Raw genomic sequence first — 7806 nt, 5'->3', positions numbered from 1 at the left:
TTCATTTCTCCCTACTGCTCCAGTAGTGAACCTAACATTCGGTTCCTAAATGATTCAGTTGTCCAGTCTTCATTTCTCCCTACTGCTCCTGTAGTGAACCTAACATTCGGTTCCTAAATGATTCAGTTGTCCAGTCTTCATTTCTCCCTACTGCTCCTGTAGTGAACCTAACATTCGGTTCCTAAATGATTCAGTTGTCCAGTCTTCATTTCTCCCTACTGCTCCTGTAGTGAACCTAACATTCGGTTCCTAAATGATTCAGTTGTCCAGTCTTCATTTCTCCCTACTGCTCCAGTAGTGAACCTAACATTCGGTTCCTAAATGATTCAGTTGTCCAGTCTTCATTTCTCCCTACTGCTCCAGTAGTGAACCTAACATTCGGTTCCTGAATGATTCAGTTGTCCAGTCTTCATTTCTCCCTACTGCTCCTGTAGTGAACCTAACATTCGGTTCCTAAATGATTCAGTTGTCCAGTCTTCATTTCTCCCTACTGCTCCTGTAGTGAACCTAACATTCGGTTCCTAAATGATTCAGTTGTCCAGTCTTCATTTCTCCCTACTGCTCCAGTAGTGAACCTAACATTCGGTTCCTAAATGATTCAGTTGTCCAGTCTTCATTTCTCCCTACTGCTCCTGTAGTGAACCTAACATTCGGTTCCTAAATGATTCAGTTGTCCAGTCTTCATTTCTCCCTACTGCTCCTGTAGTGAACCTAACATTCGGTTCCTAAATGATTCAGTTGTCCAGTCTTCATTTCTCCCTACTGCTCCTGTAGTGAACCTAACATTCGGTTCCTAAATGATTCAGTTGTCCAGTCTTCATTTCTCCCTACTGCTCCAGTAGTGAACCTAACATTCGGTTCCTAAATGATTCAGTTGTCCAGTCTTCATTTCTCCCTACTGCTCCAGTAGTGAACCTAACATTCGGTTCCTAAATGATTCAGTTGTCCAGTCTTCATTTCTCCCTACTGCTCCTGTAGTGAACCTAACATTCGGTTCCTAAATGATTCAGTTGTCCAGTCTTCATTTCTCCCTACTGCTCCAGTAGTGAACCTAACATTCGGTTCCTAAATGATTCAGTTGTCCAGTCTTCATTTCTCCCTACTGCTCCAGTAGTGAACCTAACATTCGGTTCCTAAATGATTCAGTTGTCCAGTCTTCATTTCTCCCTACTGCTCCTGTAGTGAACCTAACATTCGGTTCCTAAATGATTCAGTTGTCCAGTCTTCATTTCTCCCTACTGCTCCTGTAGTGAACCTAACATTCGGTTCCTAAATGATTCAGTTGTCCAGTCTTCATTTCTCCCTACTGCTCCTGTAGTGAACCTAACATTCGGTTCCTAAATGATTCAGTTGTCCAGTCTTCATTTCTCCCTACTGCTCCAGTAGTGAACCTAACATTCGGTTCCTAAATGATTCAGTTGTCCAGTCTTCATTTCTCCCTACTGCTCCTGTAGTGAACCTAACATTCGGTTCCTAAATGATTCAGTTGTCCAGTCTTCATTTCTCCCTACTGCTCCTGTAGTGAACCTAACATTCGGTTCCTAAATGATTCAGTTGTCCAGTCTTCATTTCTCCCTACTGCTCCTGTAGTGAACCTAACATTCGGTTCCTAAATGATTCAGTTGTCCAGTCTTCATTTCTCCCTACTGCTCCTGTAGTGAACCTAACATTCGGTTCCTAAATGATTCAGTTGTCCAGTCTTCATTTCTCCCTACTGCTCCTGTAGTGAACCTAACATTCGGTTCCTAAATGATTCAGTTGTCCAGTCTTCATTTCTCCCTACTGCTCCTGTAGTGAACCTAACATTCGGTTCCTAAATGATTCAGTTGTCCAGTCTTCATTTCTCCCTACTGCTCCAGTAGTGAACCTAACATTCGGTTCCTAAATGATTCAGTTGTCCAGTCTTCATTTCTCCCTACTGCTCCTGTAGTGAACCTAACATTCGGTTCCTAAATGATTCAGTTGTCCAGTCTTCATTTCTCCCTACTGCTCCTGTAGTGAACCTAACATTCGGTTCCTAAATGATTCAGTTGTCCAGTCTTCATTTCTCCCTACTGCTCCTGTAGTGAACCTAACATTCGGTTCCTAAATGATTCAGTTGTCCAGTCTTCATTTCTCCCTACTGCTCCAGTAGTGAACCTAACATTCGGTTCCTAAATGATTCAGTTGTCCAGTCTTCATTTCTCCCTACTGCTCCAGTAGTGAACCTAACATTCGGTTCCTAAATGATTCAGTTGTCCAGTCTTCATTTCTCCCTACTGCTCCTGTAGTGAACCTAACATTCGGTTCCTAAATGATTCAGTTGTCCAGTCTTCATTTCTCCCTACTGCTCCTGTAGTGAACCTAACATTCGGTTCCTAAATGATTCAGTTGTCCAGTCTTCATTTCTCCCTACTGCTCCTGTAGTGAACCTAACATTCGGTTCCTAAATGATTCAGTTGTCCAGTCTTCATTTCTCCCTACTGCTCCAGTAGTGAACCTAACATTCGGTTCCTAAATGATTCAGTTGTCCAGTCTTCATTTCTCCCTACTGCTCCTGTAGTGAACCTAACATTCGGTTCCTAAATGATTCAGTTGTCCAGTCTTCATTTCTCCCTACTGCTCCTGTAGTGAACCTAACATTCGGTTCCTAAATGATTCAGTTGTCCAGTCTTCATTTCTCCCTACTGCTCCTGTAGTGAACCTAACATTCGGTTCCTAAATGATTCAGTTGTCCAGTCTTCATTTCTCCCTACTGCTCCTGTAGTGAACCTAACATTCGGTTCCTAAATGATTCAGTTGTCCAGTCTTCATTTCTCCCTACTGCTCCTGTAGTGAACCTAACATTCGGTTCCTAAATGATTCAGTTGTCCAGTCTTCATTTCTCCCTACTGCTCCTGTAGTGAACCTAACATTCGGTTCCTAAATGATTCAGTTGTCCAGTCTTCATTTCTCCCTACTGCTCCTGTAGTGAACCTAACATTCGGTTCCTAAATGATTCAGTTGTCCAGTCTTCATTTCTCCCTACTGCTCCAGTAGTGAACCTAACATTCGGTTCCTAAATGATTCAGTTGTCCAGTCTTCATTTCTCCCTACTGCTCCTGTAGTGAACCTAACATTCGGTTCCTAAATGATTCAGTTGTCCAGTCTTCATTTCTCCCTACTGCTCCTGTAGTGAACCTAACATTCGGTTCCTAAATGATTCAGTTGTCCAGTCTTCATTTCTCCCTACTGCTCCTGTAGTGAACCTAACATTCGGTTCCTAAATGATTCAGTTGTCCAGTCTTCATTTCTCCCTACTGCTCCAGTAGTGAACCTAACATTCGGTTCCTAAATGATTCAGTTGTCCAGTCTTCATTTCTCCCTACTGCTCCAGTAGTGAACCTAACATTCGGTTCCTAAATGATTCAGTTGTCCAGTCTTCATTTCTCCCTACTGCTCCTGTAGTGAACCTAACATTCGGTTCCTAAATGATTCAGTTGTCCAGTCTTCATTTCTCCCTACTGCTCCTGTAGTGAACCTAACATTCGGTTCCTAAATGATTCAGTTGTCCAGTCTTCATTTCTCCCTACTGCTCCAGTAGTGAACCTAACATTCGGTTCCTAAATGATTCAGTTGTCCAGTCTTCATTTCTCCCTACTGCTCCTGTAGTGAACCTAACATTCGGTTCCTAAATGATTCAGTTGTCCAGTCTTCATTTCTCCCTACTGCTCCTGTAGTGAACCTAACATTCGGTTCCTAAATGATTCAGTTGTCCAGTCTTCATTTCTCCCTACTGCTCCTGTAGTGAACCTAACATTCGGTTCCTAAATGATTCAGTTGTCCAGTCTTCATTTCTCCCTACTGCTCCAGTAGTGAACCTAACATTCGGTTCCTAAATGATTCAGTTGTCCAGTCTTCATTTCTCCCTACTGCTCCAGTAGTGAACCTAACATTCGGTTCCTAAATGATTCAGTTGTCCAGTCTTCATTTCTCCCTACTGCTCCTGTAGTGAACCTAACATTCGGTTCCTAAATGATTCAGTTGTCCAGTCTTCATTTCTCCCTACTGCTCCTGTAGTGAACCTAACATTCGGTTCCTAAATGATTCAGTTGTCCAGTCTTCATTTCTCCCTACTGCTCCTGTAGTGAACCTAACATTCGGTTCCTAAATGATTCAGTTGTCCAGTCTTCATTTCTCCCTACTGCTCCAGTAGTGAACCTAACATTCGGTTCCTAAATGATTCAGTTGTCCAGTCTTCATTTCTCCCTACTGCTCCTGTAGTGAACCTAACATTCGGTTCCTAAATGATTCAGTTGTCCAGTCTTCATTTCTCCCTACTGCTCCTGTAGTGAACCTAACATTCGGTTCCTAAATGATTCAGTTGTCCAGTCTTCATTTCTCCCTACTGCTCCTGTAGTGAACCTAACATTCGGTTCCTAAATGATTCAGTTGTCCAGTCTTCATTTCTCCCTACTGCTCCAGTAGTGAACCTAACATTCGGTTCCTAAATGATTCAGTTGTCCAGTCTTCATTTCTCCCTACTGCTCCTGTAGTGAACCTAACATTCGGTTCCTAAATGATTCAGTTGTCCAGTCTTCATTTCTCCCTACTGCTCCTGTAGTGAACCTAACATTCGGTTCCTAAATGATTCAGTTGTCCAGTCTTCATTTCTCCCTACTGCTCCTGTAGTGAACCTAACATTCGGTTCCTAAATGATTCAGTTGTCCAGTCTTCATTTCTCCCTACTGCTCCAGTAGTGAACCTAACATTCGGTTCCTAAATGATTCAGTTGTCCAGTCTTCATTTCTCCCTACTGCTCCAGTAGTGAACCTAACATTCGGTTCCTAAATGATTCAGTTGTCCAGTCTTCATTTCTCCCTACTGCTCCTGTAGTGAACCTAACATTCGGTTCCTAAATGATTCAGTTGTCCAGTCTTCATTTCTCCCTACTGCTCCTGTAGTGAACCTAACATTCGGTTCCTAAATGATTCAGTTGTCCAGTCTTCATTTCTCCCTACTGCTCCAGTAGTGAACCTAACATTCGGTTCCTAAATGATTCAGTTGTCCAGTCTTCATTTCTCCCTACTGCTCCTGTAGTGAACCTAACATTCGGTTCCTAAATGATTCAGTTGTCCAGTCTTCATTTCTCCCTACTGCTCCTGTAGTGAACCTAACATTCGGTTCCTAAATGATTCAGTTGTCCAGTCTTCATTTCTCCCTACTGCTCCTGTAGTGAACCTAACATTCGGTTCCTAAATGATTCAGTTGTCCAGTCTTCATTTCTCCCTACTGCTCCAGTAGTGAACCTAACATTCGGTTCCTAAATGATTCAGTTGTCCAGTCTTCATTTCTCCCTACTGCTCCAGTAGTGAACCTAACATTCGGTTCCTAAATGATTCAGTTGTCCAGTCTTCATTTCTCCCTACTGCTCCTGTAGTGAACCTAACATTCGGTTCCTAAATGATTCAGTTGTCCAGTCTTCATTTCTCCCTACTGCTCCAGTAGTGAACCTAACATTCGGTTCCTAAATGATTCAGTTGTCCAGTCTTCATTTCTCCCTACTGCTCCAGTAGTGAACCTAACATTCGGTTCCTAAATGATTCAGTTGTCCAGTCTTCATTTCTCCCTACTGCTCCTGTAGTGAACCTAACATTCGGTTCCTAAATGATTCAGTTGTCCAGTCTTCATTTCTCCCTACTGCTCCTGTAGTGAACCTAACATTCGGTTCCTAAATGATTCAGTTGTCCAGTCTTCATTTCTCCCTACTGCTCCTGTAGTGAACCTAACATTCGGTTCCTAAATGATTCAGTTGTCCAGTCTTCATTTCTCCCTACTGCTCCAGTAGTGAACCTAACATTCGGTTCCTAAATGATTCAGTTGTCCAGTCTTCATTTCTCCCTACTGCTCCTGTAGTGAACCTAACATTCGGTTCCTAAATGATTCAGTTGTCCAGTCTTCATTTCTCCCTACTGCTCCTGTAGTGAACCTAACATTCGGTTCCTAAATGATTCAGTTGTCCAGTCTTCATTTCTCCCTACTGCTCCTGTAGTGAACCTAACATTCGGTTCCTAAATGATTCAGTTGTCCAGTCTTCATTTCTCCCTACTGCTCCTGTAGTGAACCTAACATTCGGTTCCTAAATGATTCAGTTGTCCAGTCTTCATTTCTCCCTACTGCTCCTGTAGTGAACCTAACATTCGGTTCCTAAATGATTCAGTTGTCCAGTCTTCATTTCTCCCTACTGCTCCTGTAGTGAACCTAACATTCGGTTCCTAAATGATTCAGTTGTCCAGTCTTCATTTCTCCCTACTGCTCCAGTAGTGAACCTAACATTCGGTTCCTAAATGATTCAGTTGTCCAGTCTTCATTTCTCCCTACTGCTCCTGTAGTGAACCTAACATTCGGTTCCTAAATGATTCAGTTGTCCAGTCTTCATTTCTCCCTACTGCTCCTGTAGTGAACCTAACATTCGGTTCCTAAATGATTCAGTTGTCCAGTCTTCATTTCTCCCTACTGCTCCTGTAGTGAACCTAACATTCGGTTCCTAAATGATTCAGTTGTCCAGTCTTCATTTCTCCCTACTGCTCCAGTAGTGAACCTAACATTCGGTTCCTAAATGATTCAGTTGTCCAGTCTTCATTTCTCCCTACTGCTCCAGTAGTGAACCTAACATTCGGTTCCTAAATGATTCAGTTGTCCAGTCTTCATTTCTCCCTACTGCTCCTGTAGTGAACCTAACATTCGGTTCCTAAATGATTCAGTTGTCCAGTCTTCATTTCTCCCTACTGCTCCTGTAGTGAACCTAACATTCGGTTCCTAAATGATTCAGTTGTCCAGTCTTCATTTCTCCCTACTGCTCCAGTAGTGAACCTAACATTCGGTTCCTAAATGATTCAGTTGTCCAGTCTTCATTTCTCCCTACTGCTCCAGTAGTGAACCTAACATTCGGTTCCTAAATGATTCAGTTGTCCAGTCTTCATTTCTCCCTACTGCTCCTGTAGTGAACCTAACATTCGGTTCCTAAATGATTCAGTTGTCCAGTCTTCATTTCTCCCTACTGCTCCTGTAGTGAACCTAACATTCGGTTCCTAAATGATTCAGTTGTCCAGTCTTCATTTCTCCCTACTGCTCCAGTAGTGAACCTAACATTCGGTTCCTAAATGATTCAGTTGTCCAGTCTTCATTTCTCCCTACTGCTCCTGTAGTGAACCTAACATTCGGTTCCTAAATGATTCAGTTGTCCAGTCTTCATTTCTCCCTACTGCTCCTGTAGTGAACCTAACATTCGGTTCCTAAATGATTCAGTTGTCCAGTCTTCATTTCTCCCTACTGCTCCTGTAGTGAACCTAACATTCGGTTCCTAAATGATTCAGTTGTCCAGTCTTCATTTCTCCCTACTGCTCCAGTAGTGAACCTAACATTCGGTTCCTAAATGATTCAGTTGTCCAGTCTTCATTTCTCCCTACTGCTCCAGTAGTGAACCTAACATTCGGTTCCTAAATGATTCAGTTGTCCAGTCTTCATTTCTCCCTACTGCTCCTGTAGTGAACCTAACATTCGGTTCCTAAATGATTCAGTTGTCCAGTCTTCATTTCTCCCTACTGCTCCTGTAGTGAACCTAACATTCGGTTCCTAAATGATTCAGTTGTCCAGTCTTCATTTCTCCCTACTGCTCCAGTAGTGAACCTAACATTCGGTTCCTAAATGATTCAGTTGTCCAGTCTTCATTTCTCCCTACTGCTCCAGTAGTGAACCTAACATTCGGTTCCTAAATGATTCAGTTGTCCAGTCTTCATTTCTCCCTACTGCTCCTGTAGTGAACCTAACATTCGGTTCCTAAATGAT

This window comes from Salvelinus fontinalis, unplaced genomic scaffold (genome assembly GCF_029448725.1).
Source record: "Salvelinus fontinalis isolate EN_2023a unplaced genomic scaffold, ASM2944872v1 scaffold_0819, whole genome shotgun sequence".
Taxonomy (NCBI): Eukaryota; Metazoa; Chordata; class Actinopteri; order Salmoniformes; family Salmonidae; genus Salvelinus; species Salvelinus fontinalis.
The sequence above is the reverse complement of the archived record's forward strand: the minus strand, read 5'-3'. Positions refer to the sequence as shown.